The sequence below is a fragment of the Podarcis muralis genome, chromosome 10, assembly GCF_964188315.1.
Source record: "Podarcis muralis chromosome 10, rPodMur119.hap1.1, whole genome shotgun sequence".
Taxonomy (NCBI): Eukaryota; Metazoa; Chordata; class Lepidosauria; order Squamata; family Lacertidae; genus Podarcis; species Podarcis muralis.
Window position 1 is genome coordinate 53,645,324 of NC_135664.1, and position 26,192 is coordinate 53,671,515.

The 26,192-nt window shown below is 42.1% G+C and overlaps 1 protein-coding gene and 1 long non-coding RNA gene across 3 annotated transcripts in view; one reads left to right on the forward strand and one right to left on the reverse strand.

The window, feature by feature from the left end:
- The window catches only part of TBXAS1 (thromboxane A synthase 1), a 223,611-nt gene that overhangs the window by 25,276 nt on the left and 172,143 nt on the right, over window positions 1-26,192 (reverse strand). The gene's annotated exons all lie outside the window — the stretch shown is intronic.
- The window catches only part of LOC114605651 (uncharacterized), a 32,769-nt gene continuing 23,745 nt past the window's right edge, over window positions 17,169-26,192 (forward strand). Inside the window, exon 1 of the long non-coding RNA XR_013394406.1 lies at window positions 17,169-17,355. This is a non-coding gene — a long non-coding RNA (uncharacterized LOC114605651). The remainder of the gene's footprint in view (window positions 17,356-26,192) is intronic.

Genomic DNA, 26,192 nt, shown 5'->3' on the forward strand with positions numbered 1-26,192 from the left:
CTTTGCCTTGACTTGTATGTTGACACAGGAAACCTGTTACTTGGTTCATTGGCAAGGGTTCTGCAATTGCCTGGTGGGTATTCTTTCCTAATTGATATGAACAGCCCTTTGCAATGACAAACGTCAACCAACATTTAAGAGGTTTATTTAGTATATTATGCTTTGTACTCGCATCCAAACTTTTTTGCTTGTCCTCGTCAGGAGAGGTTCCCATTAAGTATATGGAAGACTGAGAAGAACTACTTCCTGGTTGCTGCTGCTTGTTCACATGCCTTCTTCCAGCATGTGGCAAAAGCAAGGAGAAGCATAACGGCAACAGAGTGGTACCTCGGTTTACGAACTTAATCCGTTCTGAAAGTCCGTTCTTAAATTGAAACCATTCTTAAACCGAGGCACGCTTTCCGTAATGAGGCCTCCCGCTGCTGGTGCCCTTCCACCGTTGGATTCTGTTCTTTGACCAAGGTAAAGTTCTTAAGCCGGGACACTACTTGCGGTTTTGCGGAGTTCGTAAACCAAATCATTTGTAAACAGGACAGTTCTTAAACCGAAGTACCACTGTATCTGGACACATTCAGGAAGCCTCACTACTCCACCTGAGGTCATATTGTTCAAGAGCAACCCCCCCCCCCAACTCCTGGAGCTGTCACTACTGTCAATTATCAAGAGACAGGAGACCGTCACCTAAACAAAAGACTAATCCCATTCTCCCTCCTTTTGTAAAAGCCTTTGTTACTAGCAAGCTTTGCCACCCCTCTGGATGACCTAGAAAGGAACACAGAAAGTTGCCTTATATAGAGTCAAGAGTTATTTTGTCCATCTAACTCAGTGGCGTCTGCACTTACAGGCAGTGGCAATCCAGACATGGGACATTCCTAGCCCTACCTGGAGACACCAAGGATTGAACTTGGAACCTTCGGCCTGCATTGCAGATGCTCTGCCACTGATGCTCTACACCAGAGGTTCCCAAACTTATTTGGCCTACTGGCCCCTTTTCAGAAAATCATGATAATACTCCACGTCCCCCTGGAAATCTACCTTTTTTAAGTGAACAAACAGAAAGATGCAGTGATGAATTTCCGTTCTTTTATGTATCTATATTTCTACCTATGTCCTACGCAATTTGCCATTGGCCAAGTAGGCAGGCAAGCTGCGATCCACTTCCTGGGTCTGGGTGAAGCCGAGCCAAGCCCAGGAAAACCTCTGACCTCCAGCATGACTGCCAGATGCACAACGGCACCCGACCTGGCAATAAGTGTCATTACACAACAGATGAAACATGTACCAACGGTTTTTCAAAATTCTCTTCTTCATGTTTCCACGGGAACCTCCTTTTTATTCAACGCCCTCCAATTGCACCTGAGCCTACTACTGCCCCCCGCCCCAGATCGTTCCAGCACCCTCCGGCTCTACACTATAATCCTCATGATGCATTTTTTATTTTATTAAACCGAGCAAAGTGCTGCCACAACCACTGGTTAGGTGCTCAATGAAGATGCTGCTGCCACAATAACAACAGGAGCCCAGTATTCTTTATCAGCATCAAGAGATGTACTCAGATTGAAAGATGACTCATATTTGGCGGGGGGTGGGGGGTGGGATGCCAGCCATGCACAAGGCAAGTTGTTGATACCATGCGGCAGCCTCTACTTGATGGGAAATGAAAGGGCACACGGCCCTTTTGTCAACTCTTAATAATGTTTAAATATCATAAGGTCAACAAATTAGAGGCACAGGATCCCCACACAAAGGATTTAGTGTCAAGTTATCCAGGGTACTGAAGCAAGAGGACAGAAGGGAATAAAGCAGCTACAGTAAAAACCAAAAATTGCAGCTAAAATGACAGTCTTTTTTAAAAAAGAACCTGACCCACCAGCTCAATAGAAGCCAGAATTTCCTGCTTGTCTCTGGTTGTTGGTTTCACAGGAAACTACAGAACAGAGCAAGCATCCTTGGAGAGTTGATAAATAAAGATAAGTGCTCTGAACAATGGGATATTTAAGTCTAAATAATTTCCTGGGATTGAAAAGCAATGGGACAACTGTTTCTTATTCATAAGCTTTCTATGAAACTCACATGGTATAAAATATGACTTCATCTCATTAAGAAACACTACAAAATCTTCTCCCTGCCACATTCTTTGCTCACAAAGGTATGAAATCCTCCTGCTCTGTCCCTACTTCCTTACAATAATACCCACTTGCTGGTAGCATATATTGAATGTTTACCTTACCTGCCATCCTACTGAGCTGGCCCAATATTTGCTTGCCTTTTGTGAGAACTGGACATTTTTGTTTACTGAAACATGACACTAAGCCAAGTTTATTTGAAACTGAAAGTAGGTTCATTAGAAGTCCACCTCCTGGACATATGGAAGAAGAGAAGAGGAAGAAAGCATACAGAAGTACCTTGGGTTACAAACTCTTCGTGTTACAAACGCTTCGGGTTACAAACTCCGCTAACCCAGAAGTAGTTGCTCTGGGTTGCAAACTTTGCCCTAGGATGAGAAGAGAAATCACGAGGCCGAGGCGGCGGCAGCGTGAGGCCCCATTAGCAAAAGCGCGCCTCAGGTTAAGAACGGTTTTGGGTTAAGAACGGACCTCCGGAACAAATTAAGTTTGTAACCCGAGGTACCACTGTACAAGTCCATTGTTTTTATTGGGCTGAGTTAGCACTAAATCATGGTTTAATGTGAGATACAAACCAGCCCATTATGTACACCCACCGACTGAGCTCAGTAAGACTTATTTCTTGAGTAAATATGCACAGGGCTGGGCTATCCATTTTTTAAAGCAGTTTTCATGTGTAAGGTTCAAAGCTATCACTATAAACATCTGTACTGTGAAGTAACTCTAAGTGACTACACTGTCTGCAATGAAGATCTGGCCCACTGATACTTTGGTTTGGCTTAGTGTTATGCCCAAACCCATCCTCATGGTTTGTCTCACTCCAGACAAACCATGATCTGTAAAGCCTGTTCATTCTTGGCTCACTGTTTGTCTGGAGGAGACAAACCACAAACCCGGGGTTTGGCTGTAATGCTAAGTCAAACCAGGGCTTAGCCCTGGGTAGCACAGCACCAGCAAGACTGGGGAAGAAGTGAAGTTGCCTCCATATGTTTGCTTTGGCTTAGCGTTACATCCGTTCTGAGCCAGAGTGTTCTTTGTGCTGTATGTGAAAATGTCCTAAAGAGAAACCCTGCAGTTGCCTCCTTTGGAATGCAAAACAAATGCATGCTAAAATAGTTGGAAATTACCAACTCTTCTCATCCTCGCCCCAACCAGCCAGGAGGACACTTGTGCAGAGAAGCCCACAACACTTCCTCCTTTCCAGTTGAAATCCTCATCTTGAAAAGGTTACTGAGCACATATAGTTTCCATTTGCTTTCAGTGGGAGTTGTAGGCATTCAGAACAGTGGAAGATTAATTTCATATCAGGCAGGGACTTTTAAAAATATCTTTACATCCTGGTGGATTAACGTAATGGTGTATGAGTAACCATATGCAATTTTTAAAACCCTATAATTTAGGGACTACAGCTGGGAATGGGACACATTTGCCTAATTTTTTCAATGATGGTTTAATTTTAAAACAAGCAAGAACAACAAAAAGACCCTATTAAAAAAATAATAAACCCACTTCCATAAAATAGTTATCCAAAGTTGCAATCATTATCCACTTTTAGAATGTCACAAAAAGTATGCCATTAAAACACGTATGCAGAGAGATGAGTTATAGCTGTTTATGTACTTTGAGACAGGAACCCTCCCCTCTATATCTTTTTTTTTCTTCCCATGAAGAATAATTTTAATTATGTTCCCTTGGCAGGAAGCCAATTTTGATTACCAAGGAAAGAAAAGAAAATGACAACTGTCTGAGCTTATTTAAACTTCCTGCTCAAAGTCACTTCTTTCATTCAACTAAACTACTAAGCTAAATCATGAAAGAGGGAAAAGGTGAAATGTTGTATGAATCAGTAATAATAATAATAATAATAATAATAGCTGTAATCAGTTGTATCTAGTGGTTTATTACTCAGAAAACTGGTGGCACAGAAAGCAGACATAATTAAAAAATTTAGGAGTACCTCAAATAGGGTGTCAAGGGAAGAATTTATGTTCAGCAAATAGAACAGCTGTAACTTAACCCTAAAACAACTCAGAAACACATGGTTCTTACTTGACAACCTGATTTTCCATGGGCATAGAAATGAACTGTGTTGCGTTGTGAGATCAAGGACAAATTTGGGTGTAACATATTTTGGGACAGTATGTTTTAGACAAAATGGTTCATGCTTTAGCTGAATGCTATTTAGCTAAATGAAGGAAGTGAATGTGAGCAGGAAGTTTATATGCTTGGACAGCATCCTTTCTTTTTATTTATTTATTTGGTAATTAAAATCTTGTCCAAAATATACAACTCCTGGGCCCTTAGCCACACTGCGTCCAAGATGGTGCCACCCCAGCAATGCACTTTTGCCAGAGGATACATTTGAACAACATACTCGCCACGTGGATTTGCACATTTGGTGCAATGTATTCACCATGCGGAACTGTGCATAGCACATTTCACACAAATTAGCTGTAAGTCTCTAAGTAAAAAATACCCAAATGGCATCACAAAGGAAACATGGGTCCTGGTGGTCCAGAACCTAGATTATTTGAACCCAGAGACAGAGCCTTTCACTTCTCAGCCAGTGTAGAAAGCCCAGCAGGTAGTGCAGTCTTCCCAATCTGACAGCCTGCAGATATAGGAGCCAACTCCTATTGGCCGAGGTTCCTTCGCTCCCCCCAATAAAATATTTCAGGGGGCCACCCCCCAAAGTTAATGGGCATTGTCATTCAAATAGTGTCATGTGCCGTGTCATGTGATTATGTGGGGTGGGGCTTACCTGCCGCCAGCCCCCCCCCCCCCAATATTTTATTCAAGTTGGCACCCCTGCCTGCAGATGTTTTGGATTACAATTTCTATCAGCCCCAGACAGCCTAGGTATTGTTGGTAATTAAAATGTTGGCTGGTTTGCAGCCCCAGCATGGGGACTCCAGGAACATCAACAGCAGTGGGGCTCTGCTGTGGTCCTGGCAGCCCCAAAATGCCAGCTCTATCATGTCCCCTCTCTGTATATTTTTATTTCTTATTTTTGCTATGAAGTCTCAGATACTTTGGGGTGTCTCTTCTCCTGACTTTTCTTAGGCTTTGGATCTTGAGCACAAGCCTTTGGCTATATTTCATTTTTCAGCTACAGCTGTGCACCTCTCTTCCAGACAAACCGTTCAGTATTTAATAGAGCATTGTTACTGAGATTATGAATTCAGTTACTTCTTAATTCTCTTTTGATTAAAAAAAATCAACCTGTATGATTAATAGGCCTGGTTAATATAGGAAATCCTTTTGGTACCTGACATACAATGCCAGTACAGTGGTACCTCAGGTTACACATGCTTCAGGTTACATACAAACTCCACTAACCCAGAAATAGTACCTCGGGTTAAGAACTTTGCTTCAGGATGAGAACAGAAATTGTGTTCCGGCGGCGCGGCAGCAGCGGGAGGCCCCATTAGCTAAGGTGGTGCTTCAGGCTAAGAACAGTTTCAGGTTAAGAATGGACCTCCAGAACGAATTAAGTTCTTAACAGAGGTACCACTGTATAAAAAATCCCACTATTGACAGCTCCCTCACAAAAACCCTATGTTGATTCTCCCCTTCCATCATTTATTTTTTTACTGTGTGTGTATGTGTGTGTTCTAAAAGGGGGGAAATGAGATTACTGGATTCTTTAATTTGGAATCTTTACCAGTGCAGTATGGTCATTTTGCCAACAATGCCTTTGCAATCATGAAGGCTAGAACTGCTAAAAATAATAATAATAAAGTTCATTTTTAGCACTTATTATAGTCCAGAAAACAGAGCTAGCTCACTCCTAGCTTTCCCTAGAAATAACCCCTTTAATATATATTACCAAAAAGGAGCACCAATGAGAGCAGAAAACAAATACCTTGCTTGTGCCTCAACCATGAAAGAACTTAAAAGCTATTGTCGGTGCAGAGAAGAATGTAGCTGAGCCCCATTGTCTGGAGGAGCAACACCACTCAGTCTCCCAGCTCAAAATATTCTGCTGCCTGAGGCAATGGACAACATGATGTCTCCCTCATCCCATGTACATGATTCTAACTCCCAAACTGTCCATGGGACTGAGTCATCTGCTACACCTCCATGTCATGCCAGCTGTCTTGAGACAACTCTTGAATCTCCCACTCCTACTCACAGGACTGACCTAAATTCTCCTTCATCTTTATACACTCTTGACTGCTGGCCTACACTGTCACAGCTCAGGTCACTGAGGGGGAGGGTTGCCATTCCTCATCCTTGAAACTACCACTGGCCACAGTCTGGAGCTAGCAGGGAAGGAGGAATATAGGCTACATTCACCTGGATATAATCTCTGTTGGATTTAGTGGGATTTATAGGAGTGCCTTGTTAAGTCTTACCATCAACACAGAAATGGGATTACATTACTATGATTGGTGTTTTCTCTGTCTTGCTGGTATGAGAAGAGGAACTGCACGATTATAATTGGTTTGCTGGTGATGGTGTATATTTTCTGTGCTTTTTATGTCTTGGGTGATTTGGCTATGATTGCTTCCCTTTGCATGGTAGGAAGTCAGAATGAGAGCACATCCCTACTCAGCCATTAAGGTGAGCTTGGGTATGCCAGTACAGTGGTACCTCGGGTTAAGTATTTAATTAGTTCCGGAGGTCCGTTCTTAACCTGAAACTGTTCTTAACCTGAAGCACCACTTTAGCTGCCGCCGCGCCGCCGAAGCACAATTTCTGTTCTCATCCTGAAGCAAAGTTCTTAACCTGAAGCACTATTTCTGGGTTAGCAGAGTCTGTAACCTGAAGTGTCTGTAACCTGAAGCATCTGTAACCCGAGGTCTCCACCCGCATTCTTCACTGAAGTCCTCCTCCGAGGGTGTTCTGCTGGTTCCCTCACTGTGAGAAGTGAAGTTACAGGGAACCAGGCAGAGGGCCTTCTCGGTAGTGGCACCCTCCCTGTGGAACACCCTCCCTCCAGATGTCAAGGAGCTAAAGAACGACAGCACATAACTTTTAGAAGACATCTGAAGGCAGTCCTGTATTGGGAAGTTTTTAGTGTTTGATGCTTTATTATGTTTCAATATATGCTGTAGCTGAGGAAACCCAGCTAGATGGGCGGGATATGTATGTATGTATGTATGTATGTATGTATGTATGTATGTATGTATGCATAAATAGTATAATTATTATATCACTGCTGGGTAAGTACAGGATCCTGATTATCTTTCACTCGGGCAAGTATTTTACTACAGTCGTACCTCGGGTTAAGTACTTAATTCGTTCTGGAGGTCCGTTCTTAACCTGAAACTGTTCGTAACCTGAAGCACCATTTTAGCTAATGGGGCCTGCCACTGCCGCCGAGCACAATTTCTGTTCTCATCCTGAAGCAAAGTTCTTAACCCGAGGTACTATTTCTGGGTTAGCAGAGTATGTAACCTGAAGCGTATGCAACCCGAGGTACCACTGTATTATTTATTACTATTATCACTATTACTGTTGTTGTTCACCAGCAGGTGCCAGGACAGGCTACAACAATTTAAAATTCAGCACTGAAAACAGCTAAAGCAAATTACAGGCACAGGAACAGGGTGGGTCCTGAAAACACACTTCTTGGGTGTCAAGGGCCAAAGTGTTTGCCAAGAGCTGTACTGCGCAGGCACCAGGCACACCTCTGTGGGGTGAGAATTCCACAACAGAGAATGGTGTCTCACCAGCTGCTACTTCTGATAGCAATGGAACTCCCAAGCAGGCCACACCCGAGGGGGGGTCTGTAGGGAGGGAAGGAATAGTAGCAGATCTCTCAAGAAGATCACAGGATTAGGCTGTCCAGAGGTCATAGACCTGGACATGGGGGATCCTACCATTGCAAGGTTTCTGGGCATTTGCAAACCAAGATAGCTCACAAAAATGGAAGGTTCCCCCCCCCCTTTGTTTTTAAAAACACTTCAGGTTTCTATTTGTACCTGCCTTATCGCTTCAGGAACTAGAGGCATTATTGGGGGGGGGGGAGAGTGCTGCTGCTTGATACATGATAAAATCAAGACTGTTTCCAACACTCGAGATGGGAGTGAGGTGATGAAATGGCTGAAGAATGAAGGCAGGCAGAAAACTATGGGGAGCATTTTGTTTGTGTAAAAGCAAAAGGGGGGGGGGAGTCCATCCTCTGATAATATAAGCAGCCTCTCTTTGCTGAGGCAGCAAGGCACAGAGCTTGCTGGAATGTCTGCTTTCATTTCACAAAGGAATTAAAAGGTCACTGGCACCAGTCTTTGAACAGGCGACTGACTGCTTGTCTACGTTGCTGAGACTAGTACTCTGTGGTGCCAGTGGCTTTTCCTTCCACCTCCCTCCCACTTCTCCTCTTGTTTTTCTAAAGGTGCCTTCCTCTGACCTCAATTTGGGACTGTGACCACTTAATCCTGAAGCCAGGGTCACTTGGACTCCTTTAGGCCACATCAAGTATTAATAGCCTTGCCAGGGTGTGCGCATTTGGCCAGTTGTAGTGCTTTTTTTTTTTAAAAAAAGATCATACAGAAGTTTATAATTGGATATTTGAAGGCATGAATAATGCTTCTAATATCTGAAATTGTGTATACCATTGATCATTTATTTTTCAGAGTGTGTGTTTTCGGTGTATGTACAAATTGTTATGTGTTCCCTACATCAGCAGGATATGAAGGTTTCAGATGTAGCACAACCCACATATTCCTGCTTTGCAGAGGGTTGGAAAAGATGACCCTTGGTTTTCTTCCAACTCTACAATTCTATAAGAGAGCACTGATGGCTATTTTATTTTTATTGCTCTTCCTCCAAAAGCAGCCAAGAGTGATGCACAATAGAAGTGTAACACAACAAAATGACACCCAAAATTAACACACATAAATACCTATAAACAAAAAACCATAGCACAATCACAAAATCAGTGTGCTTTCATTCTGCAAAGGCTCCAGCCTTATGGAGTTGTTCTAATATTTCTTCACTTACAAATATATTGATGGAGCATACATTGAGGCAAAGAGGGACTCCTTTAGGCATTCCCTCATACTGTTATCCAAAAAGTCCTGTTTTCACATGGCTGTGTGTTTGCATGTGTGCATACATTCACCCCTCCACACTGGAAGCTACACTCCAAGCTCTGATGGCTATCTCCTTCAAAAACACTCAGGAGAGACCTCCAGCTACCAGGAGACCATCTCCTGTTGTTATATCTTGTTGAGGGAGCATCAAGCAACCACTCCAGTCTATTTTAAAGAAATAGTATTCCAGCAGCTATAACACAATACACTGACACAACACACACATACAGCTGTGTGGCCTGGTTGTTGTTTTTTAAAACATCTGAAGATAGTCATAAATATCACAGAATTCACACATGTTCTGACATACAAGGTGTAAAGGCAGATCCATGCTGCATGCAGCACACAATTGTTGTGTGTACACCAGTGTTTTGGACATGTAAGTTGTGAACAACAGACACATCTTTAAATAGCATAAATACAGCAATTGTCTTATTAAGTGTGGAGCCCACTATAATTTCTACTGGAGTGGAGCAACGATCTGCTCAAAGAAAGTCAAGAGTAGACTTTTGTGTGCGTGCAGTACCTCACTGGGAGTTTGGGTTCAAATTTAAAGCCAAAGCACACATTCAGAGACTATGTTCGAACAGTGCAGTAAGCCATAAACCATGGCTTACTGTGCGTGAGTCTACTGCATTCGTTTTGCTCCTCCGTACTAGGACTTGGGAGAAATGAAGCACAATCCCTGGGCTGAGTTTCATGCTAAACTAACCATAATGATAAGCTGAGGTTCATACTTACCAGTTGTAGTTTGTTTGAGCAAAACAAACCAGGGATTGTGGTTTGTTTCCCCACAGTGCAAGTGGGAAGATACAGCAGGCTCATGTACTGTAAACCTATGGTTAACTATGTTTTAACATGACATGCAAATTGTGACACATGGTGCTGCAGTCCTGAGCTGGACTCTATCAGCTTAGAGGACTACATGTCTTAATACTCCCCAAGTAAAAACAAAACAAAAACCCCCCTCCCCAATAAACCATTATCCATGAACACAAAAAACTTACTAGAATACTGTGGAGAAGGGAAGGGTAGAATCCTTCCACTTATGTCGCTGTAGATTTCAATTTGGTTTTAAGGGGTACAAAAATATTTTTAAAAAGCAAGGACAAAATAAAATTTACAAGGTGAGAGTAATATATTATAAGCAATCCCTTATGTGAGGGGAACCCCAATAAAGAATTAATGGAGGGAAGTGGGCAGGCTGGGACTGGCGAGGGGAGTTAATGGAAGTCCTGCTTTTTTTGCATCTGTGTATTAACCTTGACATTTTTAAAGCAGAAAACACTCTCTTTTCCAACTTAAAAGGCTCTGCCTAAAGCGCTGCATATATACGTGTATCACTTCTGTTGCTCTGTAAAGTTGAGGCACAGGAAACTATAAACCAGCCTGCAGTCACCTCAGGAACACAAAGACCTTTTTTCAAAAAAGAAAAAGCAGGCAACTACATCAAGGATGGGGAAGAACAATTGCAGAACTAAAATAAAGCACAAATCCAGTTAAGTAAGTATGTGTGTGTCATTTTTTCCTTAGGAAACTGCAACATCTCTTTTCATTTAATTCTCCTGCCTCTTCTTTGTAAATCAAGTGCAATCCATTCTCAGAAAGGGGCACAATAGAATCTCCTTCAGGAAAGCAAACTCTGGTGAGGGTGTGTTTTTATTTCCACCTGAAAAACAGTGGGTATAAAGGTGTACTCCTCCGTAGGGTGAAATCTCTCAACTGTTTACCTAGCACAGAAACCTTGAGAAGCCAAACAAGATTTCTTTACAGCAGCTCGAGCAATAAACCCAACACAGCCAGGCATTCAGTTATGGATTTATGATCTGTCTTTTTTTCCTGACAGCAAGTTTTTGCTTTCCTGATGTTAATACAGTACAAACCCCTTTATCCAAATTTCAAGTTCTATTATCTAAATGAGTTGTGTTCACCCTCCTAGAGTGTTCTGCAATATATTACTTCAATGAGATACAATATTTATTCAAATTTACCCAACCATCTTGGACAGTTTGCAGCACTCTATGGTCTAAACATGGAATCTAATATCCCAAATGGAATTTGGTAGCAAGAGAACTTTCAGAGAAACGACTGGAATTTTTGGAGAAGGTTTATAATTGAAAGCTGAATAGGGCTTCCATTTGTTAATGGCAGAAATATCAGGGTATGTTTCTCTTTGTTCCTTGCCAACAAGACTACAACTGTACATTGAATTCCTGGTGCCCTGCCATGTGGTCACCAAACACAAGTTTTCATTGCAACTACATGGAACTTGCAGACTCAGTTCAAAGACCCAGTAAATTCCAATATGTTGGCCATTACATCTACTGTCTCGTGTGTGTGTGTGTGTGTGTGTGTGTGTGTGTGAGAGAGAGAGAGAGAGAGAGAGAGAGAGAAGAAGAGAAGAAGAGTTTGGATTTGATATCCCGCCTTTCACTCCCCTTCAGGAGTCTCAAAGCGGCTAACAATCTCCTTTCCCTTCCTCCCCCACAACAAACACTCTATGAGGTGAGTGGGGCTGAGAGACTTCAAAGAAATGTGACTGGCCCAAGGTCACCCAGCAGCTGCATGTGGAGGAGCGGAGACGCGAACCCGGTTACCCAGATTACATGACTACCGCTCTTAACCACTACACCACACTGGCTCTCAGAGAGAGAGAGAGTCAAATGTTGTTGACAAAGGACAGCTGGGCATATAAAGGGCCCCATTACCTTCAGTAGCTTAGGGCCTCATCAAACCTAAATCCAGCCCTGGTTACCACTGGAAAGTGTGTTTTCTCATCACTTTTCTTCTTGCAAAAAGTATAAATGGGGTGTGTGCAAAAGTGCAAAATCAAAATCAGCACGAACTGAATTTGCTGAATCCCACTTGAGAATACTGATGGTCCAGAAGGGCCCTAAGTCAACAGTTTCACTGTGTTGTCTCCCACGGATTTATATGTCAGGCCCAGGGCAAAACTGAATACACAGCCTTGCTGTTCAAAGGCATACCTCAACTGCCAGTTTTTTTTCACTAAAAACTGAGGGAATGGAGGTGGGGGAGCAGGGAGTGGAGAATCAAAGATTTTAAACAAAATTCCCAGGCATATTTGCCTTAAATCAAACGGGGTTCTAATAATATAATAATCATAACGATAGTTTTTAGGGGCAGATGTCCGCAATCTGACCTTGCAGCTCTGTTCAGAATCAATAAGTGTGGCGTTTCACAGAAAGGAAAAGAAAAAAATAAAGAAAGGAGCAGAGGGATAAACAAGCCTTGGCAACTGCAGGAAGCTCCCTCGTAATTCTGAGATAATGAAATGCTTCTAACCAGGCCTGACTGCTGAATATTACAAGAGCCATCATCTTGTGTGAGTTGCATGTGGCTTTATTTTGTGCTTCCCTGCATGGAGTGAATATGGTTCACAGTGGAGTTGCAAGAAACAGTCATTACTATTTATTCGGAGAGACATGAGTGACTGTTCTAAATAGCATCAAACAGCAGCACCTGAAAGGGCCTGCTGTACTTTTTCTCCCTTTTTCTAAATTAAATTCCCTTTTTGCCAAACACTTCCCCCGCCACACACACCTTCCTGCCTAACTCACCTCACGCCTCAGTTCAATGCTAGCAATACAACTATAGGAAGTAGGATTCAAAGTGAGATAAATTTACAGGTTGCTCACCATTTTAGTGCTCCAAATGTGTGCAACTTAAAAGCACAGTTGTTTATTCTGTAGCTCCGGTGGAAACAGAGCATCAGAGTGAATTGACACCAGCTTGCTTCCTGGGTGGTACATCCTGGAATCTTAAGCATGTTTCCTAAAATTGTGGCCCCCACCGCCCTATCTCTACAACAGAGTCAACTATCCTGTTCTAGCCAGCCAAAACTCGCTCTGCTCCTTTTTACGCTCCTCTGAGTTGGTCCCAATTGCTTTTTCAGAGTAGATCTTCTCATTCCAAGAAGCAGCTCATACATTACAGTGCCACATGTGTCCATTTATCTTTGGCTACGCAGAAGAGCAAGCAACTCATGGCAGCTTGCCTGCTTCCTTGCAGGTTAGTGGAGCTCCCAGGAATTTGTGCTGTAGTGGTGAACTATCAGAATGTAGCTCTGGAAAAATGAATTTGTTGGTTACTGCTTTTGGCACAGGCATCCAGTTTTCAACTGCTCTCTTGACCCCATTTTAGTTTGTGCTGATAAAAAACAAACACCCTCCCTCATGTTAGCCTCCCCATAACCCTGTGAGGGTTAGTGTGTGGCTAAATTGCTAATGTGAGCTCCTTATAGAGAGGGCAGGAAATAGACTATCACTATGATGAATTATATGCCACAAGCTTGAAGATCTTGAGGCTTTGCAATAGTGTAGTGGTAAATTTTGCACAACAGTTCCTATAGCTATGGAGTCCAAAACTGCAGCCAACTGTTCTGATCCATTCATTACACCCAAATCCACACCCACAGAACAGTAGTACCGGTATATAGCATAACACCTGAATTATGAGGCTCAGCTGACAGGTCATGAAATAATAAGCTGACCTTATCCTCTGGTTTCCTCTGTGCTAATATGTCACAAACAAAAAGTAAACTTGAAAGCCTTATTATCACCTCCTTCCTTGGAAGCCAATGCAGGTACACTATGCTTGCAGCACCCAGCCCCAGTTGGCAATGGGGCTAATGAATTCTGCACCAGTTGTACTTTCTGGATGTCCCATGCAGCAATCCCGTGCACATTGCTGCCTGAATATAAATTCACCCTCTGTTTCAATCCTAGAAAAAACACTTCTAAGCTGTCATTCCTGACATCATGGAAGAAATTAATGCTCCACTGATTCTCTCTGAAGGGGGAAGGGGTGGGGAGCCTTAAATCTCCAGGGCTATCTATCACTTGAGCTCTAACTTTTGGGTGTTAAAAGGGAAGGGGGAAAGGCAATTTTTATTTCACTTATTAATGACAGCTGCTCCACTGTGAAGGGTGGCTTTCCAATATGTGTGCAACTCAAGCAGAGATGGCAGTCAGATACTCTCCCCTGCCCCCAACTTCTAAAACACATGTATATTTATGTGGCTAATTAACAACTTTCTGGAACCTATTTGCAAAATGGAGAAAGGGTAGATTTCTTTCAGTAATACCAGAATGTAAATAAGGAAAGGAGGGCAATTATTTGCATACTGCATAAAATTTGCATGTGAGAATTTATATGTACTCTACAGTTTACGCCTCCCTCTAACAGGTATGTGGAAGTTAAATCTGAGTGGGGGGCAGATGTGTCATGACTGTAGAGCACAGGCATGTTAAAAAAAACACCACCACCAATAGACACAAAATGCCAAGTTATAGTTTTCTTTCTTTTCCCTCCTTGAAATAGCCACAGATCCAGATCATAAGCATTACTGAATGTGTTCAAGCCATTTCAGAGCCAGTCTCAGTGGCTGGTGTCACTGGGCATTTGCAGAAGCCCACACCCTACCACCAAATCTTTCGATAAAAACATTTTTTTTGAAAATTGTATCTGCCAGATATATGGCTCATCATTGAAACAGGAATACTTTACGCAAAAGGGCAACTGTTTAAGTCCTGAGGATTCATTGTAAATCCATTGGGCTCTACATTCTAGCAGAATCAGTGCATGGCTTCACCAGCTATGTAGCAATGTGTCGGTCACTTATCTGATGAGCCTGAGTGATTTGAGCAGTAGAGAAAATGCAGAACAAGGAGAACGTCAGGAGTCCAGATAGGACATAGGAATCCACTGAGGCAGTCACCTTGTCACTGCCACATCAGTTTATGCAGTTTATACACTTCAGCAGGTACCCCGTGCAAAGCTAACAGGTGAGAGTAACTGTCCATCTTCTAGCCTAGTATTCTGGCAGGAAGAGAGAGGTTTTCCCACCACCTGTTTATTCTTTTTAATGGAGATGCCAGGGACTGAACTTGGAGCTTTCCTCTTCCTTTGTCAAGTCACCCTCCTACCCAAAGGGTGGCGCAGGGATCCAAAGAGTGCTCTTTCTGATTATACTAACACTCCTTCTGTAACAGCTCCTTTAACAGTCCTATAGATGTGGATTTCCCCCCATCCACAGAGGTGCAGTGAGGGGGCAGAAGACGGAACACTAACACCACATTCCTGAGACAAAGCTACATAGCCATGTAGCTGTGTGCTATAATAGAGATTTAGAGGTGCTATCTATCTTCCACAAAGAACAGACATAGCTTCTTATTGAAGAACTTCAACCATTTGCTTTACGATAAAAATACAGTTGAGGCCCAGCACTTTCTAACTCCAATAGAATGCATTGCTTTTTTAAAAAAGAGGAACTTCGTCACACAGAAAAAAGGGCAGAGATCTGCATATATACATTTAGACACGGTGACTGCATTTTTCTTAAAAGCAGCTATGCATCCATATAATTTCTCCCATAAGTGGAAAAGCATCTGGGGATGGAGTCTGAGCAGATAAAAAACTGGAGGGTTAAGCCACCCTCCCTCTCCCCACACACCTCCCCCCTGGCTTCCAACTGCTGATTTTCATTTAAAAAATAAAATAAAACTGAGAGACTGTTACATAGTCATTGGCTATGCACCATCTAACTTGGCCATCTGTAACCTTTTGCATGTTTAGGGAGTTTGAATGTGCGTAACATTAGAGAAAGTGTGGAGAGAATGGCTTCTATTCCCTGGAATGGCATTTTTGACAGGAGAGAATTGCATTTTTCTCTTGCTCAACTCTACTTCCCACTTTGCCACGGATGCAGTCTTCCTATTAAATGGATGTTTAAATATTTAACAATCTGAAATATTCACAGAAGGGAAAATTGTTATTACAATTTGTTAAATGTCTTGGGACTATCCGCAGAGATGACAAAATGTTCTGTTTCCACACCTGCCATCAGGCATCCAGGATTTATAATAATTCTAATAACACCTGTTATTTTATTCACAAAGCTTTTTACCCACAGGATATCCTACCTAGCACAGATACATAGGCACATAAATAACTTGGGTGTGGGAATAACTGGAGCTAGGAATGAGACAGTTGGCAGAGATGTTAAGGGCTGATCCTATAGGCTTGCTACTACCCAGAACTAGTCTACTGACAGCAAAATATGCAGAAGAGTGGGTTGTTCATATGGCATGTGAGATATCATCTTTGAAGAGGAGAGCGAAACAAAAGTCCTTGGAAGCAGCAAAGTAGCACCTGGTCTGCAGCTCAGTGGTAGAACTTCTGCTTTGGATGCAGGAAATCTCAGGTTCAATCCCCACCATCTCAAGGTTGGGCTGGGTATGTCCCATGCAGACAATCAGCACAGCCAGTACTGAGCTGGATGGACTAATGGTCTGACTCAGTGTAAAGCAGCTTCCTATGTTCCTAACAGGAAAAGATTTGGGTTATGTCAAGAGCCACCAGGGGTACAACCACTGAATGTCGGCTCTCTGTGCCACTGCCCTGTATGGTTAGGGCACCTTTCTGGCACTGAAATGTTTTCAGTTTCTGGACTGAGCTGACCCACCCAGATTGATCATTGGGCAGGCCTACACAGGAAGGGCCTAAAAGACATCCTATTTGGGCTGGGACTTTGCCCAAGCAACAATGGTCTTCCTGGTTCTGAGTGTGTTCCTTTGCACTCCTTGGCTTAACTCCTGGTTTCTTGGCACCTGGTTTCCATTTGATGGGGGATGGTGGGGAGCATTCAAAAGTCTGCTCTAGATTCAAAGACTGAAGTAGGACTACCATCACAGCTTCGTCACCTCATAGCCACTACACTCCCAAGAGTGATTCTGTTCTTTTAATACAATGGAAGCACATCCACGTCTCCTGTGAAACTGCTGTGGAAGCAATACCTGTCTAGTTCCTCTCTGCCCTGCAGCTATTAAAACACAGCCCTTGGCCAGCTGTTGTCCTTATATAAACCTTGCTTAAGTAAAGATATATATTATATACTTGCTGACATATATTGGTTTTATAGCCATTTCCTCTTCACATGAACTCACAGAACTGGCTTGCCAGGGATGTCTAACAGAATTCTCAGCTCTCTCAACAAACCTTATAATTCATAGGATTGGGGGTAGGGCATGAGAGTCAAGCTGATATAAAACACTGGGTTTGCTGTGGAGCAATTGAGTGGCAAGGGAAATCTTAATAGTACCTGCCAGCAGAAGACAGAGATGGAGGCACAGGGGATCCCAGTCAACACCACGCAAACATGCCAGGTGAGTGAGGGCACCTAGCCCATCAGCAAACAAACATTTCTACAGTGCCTGTCAAAGTCCCCCTATTGTCTCATCTGCATGATTCCTGGTAAGGATGGTGATTCCTCTTCCCTGCAGTTGCCCTACAAGTTATGATTTTAAAGGTGCTTTGCTAATATAATTAATTATCAACTAAGACCATCAAAGGGACTGTACATGAGCAAAATCTGTTGCCTCATCCAACTTATAGGTTAAAGGAAGAAACAAATTCAAAGCTTAACTTCCAGTTGAATAATCTTGACAATGCCAGGGGAGTCAGTTCAACATAGCTACCCTAATATTACTTCTTTGTGGGGCTTTGTGTCATAGGCAACTTGGAGGACACCAGCCAGGAAACGAGACAAGAATTTATTTGTCTCTTCCAACAAGAACTGAATACCATCTGTACAATATTTTTCAGTAGATTTTAATCCCACTACCAAGATGCGAAGTGGTTCCTATCTGCCCTCCTGGGCTGAGTTACTGACCAACTGACTGACCTTGAGGGGAATTTTTCTAATTAAAAAAAAAAGGGTAACTATCAATTTACAGCATTAAAAAGTGATAACCTGAGAAGGCCCTGAATTGATAAAATCAGTGGTTTATATGAGGTAAATCTAATGACTATGCTCAATGCAGTGCTGGTTCCAGGTTTCAAGGGGTCCTTGGGTAAGAAGCCCACCTTTACTTGAGTGGGTCCACCTTCTCCTTGCCACCATTACAACTGTTCATTGACTTGCAGTGATGGCCACCAACATGGATGTCTTTTTAAAAAGGATTAGTCAAGATCTTGGTGGATAAGGCTGTCAATAGTACTAGCCATATGCTGAGGGGGGGAGGGGGAGAGCAGAAGTTGGAAAATTTATGACCTTTGTGTTTTGTTATTTTGATTTATATTTTAATATAAAAAAGGGGAAATTTGTGGATGAGAAATTAGGTCGACCTTAGAAAAAAAAGATTTGTTATTAATAAGAGAATGGGATAAGTAAAATGTGACTTAGTTAAAAGAATTAAGTTTAAAAACAACAGATTAGGTTAAGGGAAGGGATAAAAACTTGCTGAACTAACTTTGGAAATTGGGATGTATGAGGGGGGGTGGGGGGAAGTCAGGGAAAGAGGGATAAGAAAGTAAGGATATGAAATTATACGTGTTTTGTCTTTGTCTTTTTTATGTGTGTGTTGTCTTTATAAAATTTGAAAACCCAATAAAAATTTATAAAAAAAAAAAGTACTAGCCATATGCTGGTCTATTATATATTGTCCTATCTTGTGGACTCAGGGTACTTTACAGGATTTCATTAATATTAATATTTGCAAAGGGCACCATGTGGAAATACTTTGCTTTTCTGTGTTTTTTTCTTTTCTTTTCGAAAAAGGGTTATGCACGTATACAAACACATACAGATTAAAGTCACATGTATGTTTTAGATACATATGCGTGCACACAAAATTTAAGTATGTTAGTGTTTATACACCTGCAGTTAAAATAACAATAAAGTGGTACCTGGGGTTAAGTACTTAATTCGTTGCAGAGGTCTGTTCTTAACCTGAAACTGTTCTTAACCTGAAGCACCACTTTAGCTAATGAGGCCTCCTGCTGCTGCCGCGCCGCCGGAGCACAATTTCTGTTCTCATCCTGAAGCAAAGTTCTTAACCCAAAGTACTATTTCTGGATTAGCGGAGTCTGTAACCTGAAGCGTATGTAACCTGAAGCGTATGTAACCTGAGGTACCACTGTATATGTTATATTGAATACAATTCGCATTAAGTGGTGAAGCACTTTTAAGCTTGGAAGTTACTTAAGGTTAATATTTCATTAGCTGCATTATTCAGGTGTCGTTCTACTGTTAGTGATATTAAGGATGATTAAGAAGCCCCTTTCAAAGCAGCGGACCACATTAGACCGTATTACCATAAGACATTGCACTGGAGACTGATGAGAACATTGCAGTGAACGCAGAATCCTATGAGTAAGCATCAGTTGGAAAGAAAATAAACCACCGTAAGCTCAGCTGCGAGTACATAGAATAAGCAGCCACTAGGCTTGGAGCAAGTCTTCTAAATTATAAATTAAGGACTCCTGCAGTATTTAATGTTATACTGGTAATTCTAAAAAGCTACGTTGATTTCATATTCTCATATATATATATATATATATATATATATATATATATATATATATATATAAAATTTGATAGCCCATAACTTTTATCTGTTTATTGATTTCTTCAGTTTTGGGACCCACACTTTTCTCTTTTGTGTGTGTCTTTAGACACGTATTTATCATACATACAGTGCAATCCTATGCACCTTTACCCGGAAGTAAATTCCACTATGTTCAATGGTGCTTCCTGCTCACTAAGAGTGCCTAGGGCTGCAGCCTTACAGTTTACTCACTAGGGCAGGGGGAGTCCTTGACAATGTTATCATCAGATTGAAGCAACAGATAAACAAATCATCATGAATAATCAGGTCCTGTCTGTGGACCATGAAGGGGTAATTACTGCTTTGCCAAAAGGTAAATGTCTTCTCTGAAGGCAACCTCTGTGAAAACAGCCAGGACCCCATCATCTGCTCTTGAACTACATCCAACTTACTATTCATGGAGAAACATGCTAAGCATTAGAAAAGTGTGTGGGAAATGCCTTACAGTTTAGAACTGATACTTAAAGGTCGGAAACATGCAATTAGAATCCAATCAAAATGGCAGGATTTAAGAGGTGAAAATGTAATGCTTATCACCTGTAGGAGGAAAAGTACCTTCTTTTCTCTGGAAAAAGAAGAGAGAAAACCTTTAGATGCACAGAAGTGTACTTTATTAGGATCAATGTATTTCATATGAGGCTCTTTTTCAGGGAAACTCTCAAACACATCCCATCTTTCTCTTAAGTTTCCAGTGACTCTGTTGCAAAGTAGTTCTTGGTGATTTAAGCAGGGTAGTTTTTTTAAATGTAGACTGCCCTGACAGTACGTCCAAGAGCTGTATTGCTACAGAGACATGATTCAGACAATACACTAAAGCTATGGCTTGGCTTGGCTCAGCATGGACACATCAGCAAAACAAGCGGGGAGGAGAGAAGCAGCTAGGAACTCTTCTCTGGGAGCCTACAATCTTGTGTGTTTGTACTAAGCCGTGGTTTGACTTAGTGTGTTATGCAATGTGGACCACAGTCACTGGAGACTAAAGAGATTGGTTGGGAACCCACTCTATCAGCTGCAGGCCCTGCACATCTAAGTAGTCCAACAAACAGATATTGATATAGATATACAGTGTCTGGGTTATTTAGATCCCTTACATCATCTTCCCAAACATCCTGAAAATTATACACTGTACTATAAAATGCACATAAGCCCTATGCCACAGTGACACTAGGATCAGATTACACATCTAAATTCAAAGCTCAAAGAACTGCTTCTTGGTTGTTTCATCATTATTATTTTTAACTTGTTCCTTAATTGTATTTTCTGCCTCAGCTTCTAAGGTGTGGAAGGCTCCATTCCCTGACTCACCAATGTAGCACCTTGTAAGCTGCCCAGGATACAGGTAGAACTAATCTGAAATGATGCCTAGTAAATGCAACATGTAATTTCAGACTCAAGGCACCAATTTCCCAGTCAGTTTGTAGTGACACTGTAGTGTGACTGTAACAGGCTTTCTGCACAATTATCATCACACATTAGTAAGCTATTCATTTTGGAGAAAGGAGAAGATGAAGAAGTGCGATTAAAAAAATATTGTTTCCATAATAAAGAAGGGCTCCCATCCATACAAACCTTTCAAAGTGAGGCTAGCTAAATCAAGGGAAACATATTTTCTGCAGAAAATGGTAAGATCACTGGAACTTTGACAAGACAAAAAGAGAATGCTGCCCCATGTTCAGCATTTCAAATCAATGGAAATATTTATTTGTGAAAACATTTATGCGGGCAATCTGCTCACAGGGATATAAAGAAGTCACATATCAGGCAACAGACTTTAGATTAGTTTGGGTCTCACCTACCAGCAAGTGTTCACTCTTATCCTTAACAAAAATTGGTGCAGCATGAAGAACTAAGATGATTATTAATTCTTTTTGGCTTTTAATCTTTCGGAAGGGCAGCGCTCTGGGCCCTTCTGAAGTTTAAGAAATTAACATAAGAATCTCAGCTAGTTGTGTGCTACCTCCTAGCAATCATTCTTTTGGAACACAACGGCATATTTATAGTGGTGAATAAAAATCTAGACTGCCTACTTCTAAATGAACTTGCCCCCCAAAAGTTAACCAACAAACTCAAACTAGCATGGGGACATGCTGTATATAAGACTCCTTCACCCCAGTGTGGTTCCCCTTTATTACATACGCAGACCTATCCCCTCCAACAGCATACAAATCAATACAAATGACCTGACCTAACAACCTAGCTCGCTCCCCCTCACACAAATAAGTCACACTGCAATCAACTGAACACAACCAACCAAACGAAGGAAGCCCTAACCTCTCGCAACATCAATAAAAATAAATAAATATAAATAAATATACAAAGGACCTACCCATGTGATGCTGACACACACACCCTACACTAATAAGAAGCAATAGAACGAAATAACAATATCTCCATCTCTCTCCCCCCTGCAACTGCAAGAGGTCTATGGCAAAAGTGTCTCTCACCAAATGTAAACAAACTGTGAAAAACACTATGAATCCAAAGTGGAGAAAATAGTTGTACCTTTTCCTGTTTATCTGTTTGCTTTGTAGCACACAAAAAAAACGCCTTAATAAAAACTATTTAAAAAAACAAAACTTGCCCAAACACTGAGGTCACCCAAGGAGGCCTTCTCTGTGTGTCCTAGCTACACAGGTGAGGCAAATGGTGTCAGAAAAAGGAAATTTTCCAGGGATGGCATTCTATATCTGTCCCCAGCAAGGCTCACCTATAACAACCTGTCAGGGAACTGCCATTGTCTCAGAGGCGAGAAATAGAAGGGCAGTTGTTTTACAGGGAGCCTCCAAAAATCTTGCGAAGCAGTTCCTCTTCCGGGGAGGAGGAAAGCCCCACCTCCAGTAGGGAAGAGGTGCAAAGACCAGAGGATGCTGGTGGGAGACTTAACACCGCTCCTGGGCAAGCTGGACAGGAGGGAAACATGCCCTTGCCATCCTACGCAGTAGTCTAAGGCGCAAAGAGGGAAGGAGAAGGCTGGGGGTAACGAAACTCTTGTGTTGGGGGAGGTCCAAAAGACGACCACTCCCGGATTCTGCTAGCGATTGAGCCAGACATGAGCTTTAGGGCTCTTCACTGTAAATAGTTTGCACCAAAATAAAGCCTGTAAAAGACAGGTTGGAGTCTTGCCTGGTTACTCTCGAGCAACCACAACAGCCATCTGACACAGCCCTTCTACTTTTCTGCTCTAAGGCAAATAAACTCTTTACTCAGGCATTTTAATGTCGGTCTTAGTAAGCTCATGATGCTGCTTTCTGCTATTCTACTTAATATATTTTAAATAGATTGTGTAAATTATTGCATTTTTACTGCTTTGTTGTAAATTGCTGTGGGCAGGATGATAAACTTATTTGAGTGTATGCCTTGAGGTCTCGGAACAGGCCTCCCAACAATTCCCCGCCCCCCCGTTTCCTATATCTAGAACAGTGATGGGGGATCCTGTGGCCCTCCAGATACTGCTGGTCTACAACTTCCATCATCACTGGAGTTGGGGTTGGGCTGATGGGAGCTGAGTCCTACAACATCTAGAAGGCCACTGGTTACCTAGCCCAGCTCTAGAAAATAAAGATGAGCCTAAGCTGAATCAGGCTCATCTGGCCCAGCATCCTGTTCTCACAGTGGCCAGCAGGTGCCTGTGGGAAGCCTGCAAACCAGACATGAGCACAGCAGGAGTCTCCCCGTCTGTATTTCCCAGCAACTGGCATTCAGAAGCATGATGCTTCTGACAGTGGAGGTAGAACATCGCCATTGTGGTTAGCCTCATCTTCCAAGAATTTGTCTAAGCCTCTTTTTAAAGCCATCCAAGTTGGTGACTGTCACCGTGTCTTGTGAGAGCAAGTTCTATAGTATGTGCTATGTGAAGATCCAAATGTTGATCTGCACAGGCGCAGAACCCATATAGAAAAGAAAGGTGATGTTGACTCTATTCACAATCTATTCACTTGGAACAGGGCTACTGGATATTGTAGAAAACACCAGAGGTTCCTCCTGATCAATGCAGCTGTGTTTTCCACTCCCAGTGAGGAGAAATAAAAACATGTGGAAAACAATGTTGCTTTGTAGAAGTCCAATTACCCCCATGATCAATTGCCTAATTATTCCAGCTCTACAGGTTTTTGTTTTTAACATTCTTCTCCCCCCCTCCCTTTTCCACACAGCTACGATCTGCCAAAGAGGCAAGCTTGAGTTTGCTAATTAGAGACGAGAAAAGTATCGAGTCAAAAGAAGTATGTTTACCAAATCCATCTTATATAGTTATTCTCTCACATCAAGGAGGGGAAAACAAAATTAATCTTTTATTCAGCAGTAGCTCTTCTAAAAAAAGAAATGCTCTCCTTGGAACCCACCATAATGTTAACATATTTCAACACGGGCTTCTACATTGCTCTGGAGTAACCATAGGACTAAATCCCCACTGAGTTGGAATAACACCCTAAGATTAACTACACCATTTACTTAAATCAAGCTATTAGAAGCATGCCTCCTGCTTGCAGACCATCTTTATCACACAGCAGATCATTTATACAGAAGGATCCAACTGAAAAAATTAACTTCGCTTCTATAGCAAATGGGTTGGGGTGGCTAACTTATGCCACCCCAGATGTTGTTGGTTTCCAGATGCTATCAGCCCCAACCAGCATGGCCACTGGTCAGGATGGTGGGAGCTGTGGTTCAGCAACATCTGGAGGGCCACAGGTTAGCCACCCCCAGATTTACATATACATCCTTCGCATCTAATGTCTCCTGCGCTTGACAAAGCATTGGGACAAGTCATCTAACTGAGGCACAAGGCAAAATGGCTGGTCTGAGTCGCAGGGCAAAGCCAGAGACAGTACAGATGGGTGTGACAAGTGTGGAGAGAGGAGGAGGAAGTGGATTGAGCAGGACTATGGAATCAGGAAAAAGGTTGTCAGATTCAAGGAAATGTACTGCTAATAGGCACGCCAATAACTTAGGCACTCATCACTATCTGAGGGTGTGATAACCACAGGAAAATCCTATGCATGGTTTCATTTCCAACATTTTTTGTATAGTCACCAAGTGAACAGGTGGCTATGTATGAATATATCTTTAAAGGACAAGTTTTGATGAAGGAGAACCAATATGGCTTCTGCAAGGGTAGGTGTTGCTTTTAGAATTCTTTGAGAGTGTCAATAGGCATATGAATAGATGTTGTTGTTGTTGTTGTTGTTGTTGTTGTTGTTGTTGTTGTTGTTGTTGTTGTTGTTGTTATATCCCGCACTTGCTTCCAAAGCAGCCCAGGGCAGTTAAAAACTTTCTTTAAAGTGTTAAAAACAGCCACATGTGTCAGCCAATGGTTTCAGGCTTGCCAGGGACAGTATCTTTCAGTCGTTAAATGCCTGTGTGAACAGGAATGTTTTTAAATTAACCCTGAAGGTCAATGAGAGAGACTGATGCACCTTACAAAGGAGGGCATACCACAAACAGGGAACCATGACTGAGAAGGTCCTCTCACAGGTCCTGCCAACCTAGTGGCAGCAACACCACCAAGCCCTCATCTGCCTGAGATAGGATGATCCAGCAGACATTGTGCACTTAGACTTTCAAACAGTTCCCTCACTAACGATTCATAAGTAAACTTAGCAGTCCTGGGATCAGTAACCATCAAAAGAATGGGAAGCAGACAGTAGGAATAAGTGAACAGTTCTCACACTTAAGGGCTGTAAACAGTGGAATCTCCAAAGGATCAGTATTGAGACCTGTGTTGTTCCCCAGCAACTAGTAGTCAAGAGTGTACTGTCTCGAATCCTGGAAGTAGTAGACAATTACCATGACTAGCAGTCTTATCCTCCATAAATCTGTATAAACGCCTCTTAGTCATCCATGTTCATAGGAGTCAACTCCTAGGGGACTGAGGTCCCTTCGGCCACCCAATAAAATGTTTGAGGGGGCTGATCCCCTAAGTTGATGGGCATTGCCATTCAAATGATGGGTGTAGGCCACATCTTGTGATTATGTGGGGTGGGACTTACCTGCCCCCCCATATTTTATTCAAGTTGGCACCTCTGTTATATTGATGCCCAACTCTAAACCTTGTGGCAGCAAATTCCATAGTTTTACTATGTACTGTGTAACTAAATACTTCATTTTGTCCGTCCTAAAGTACTTATTTTGGATGACCCCAGGTTCTAGTATTATGAGAATGAGAGAAAAACATATCCATCTATTTCCCCCCACCAAAGCACATAATTTTATACAGTTCTATCATGGCGTATAAATGTTTCTTGCCTTTCTTCAAAAGTGAAACTCATAGGGGGGTTTCCAACCTAGCCCGTATGATAATTTTGATTTCCCTTCTCTGCACTTTTCACAGCTCTACAATAGCATTTTTGATGTTGCACAACTAGAACTACACACAATATGCCAAGTGTGGTCACACCATAGATTTCTGTTAAGTCACAATATTACAGACTTGTAGAATGTCACAATGGGCATAATGGCATTGGCAGTTTTATTTCCAATCCCTTTTCTAATGGTTCATAATCCTTTTGGATTTGAGGTATCCACATGCAAATTACAACCTTCCCAAATAAAAAGAAACCCCCAACATTGAACCATAATTATTTTCTGTATGCAGCGTTTTAGATGGAACATGCATT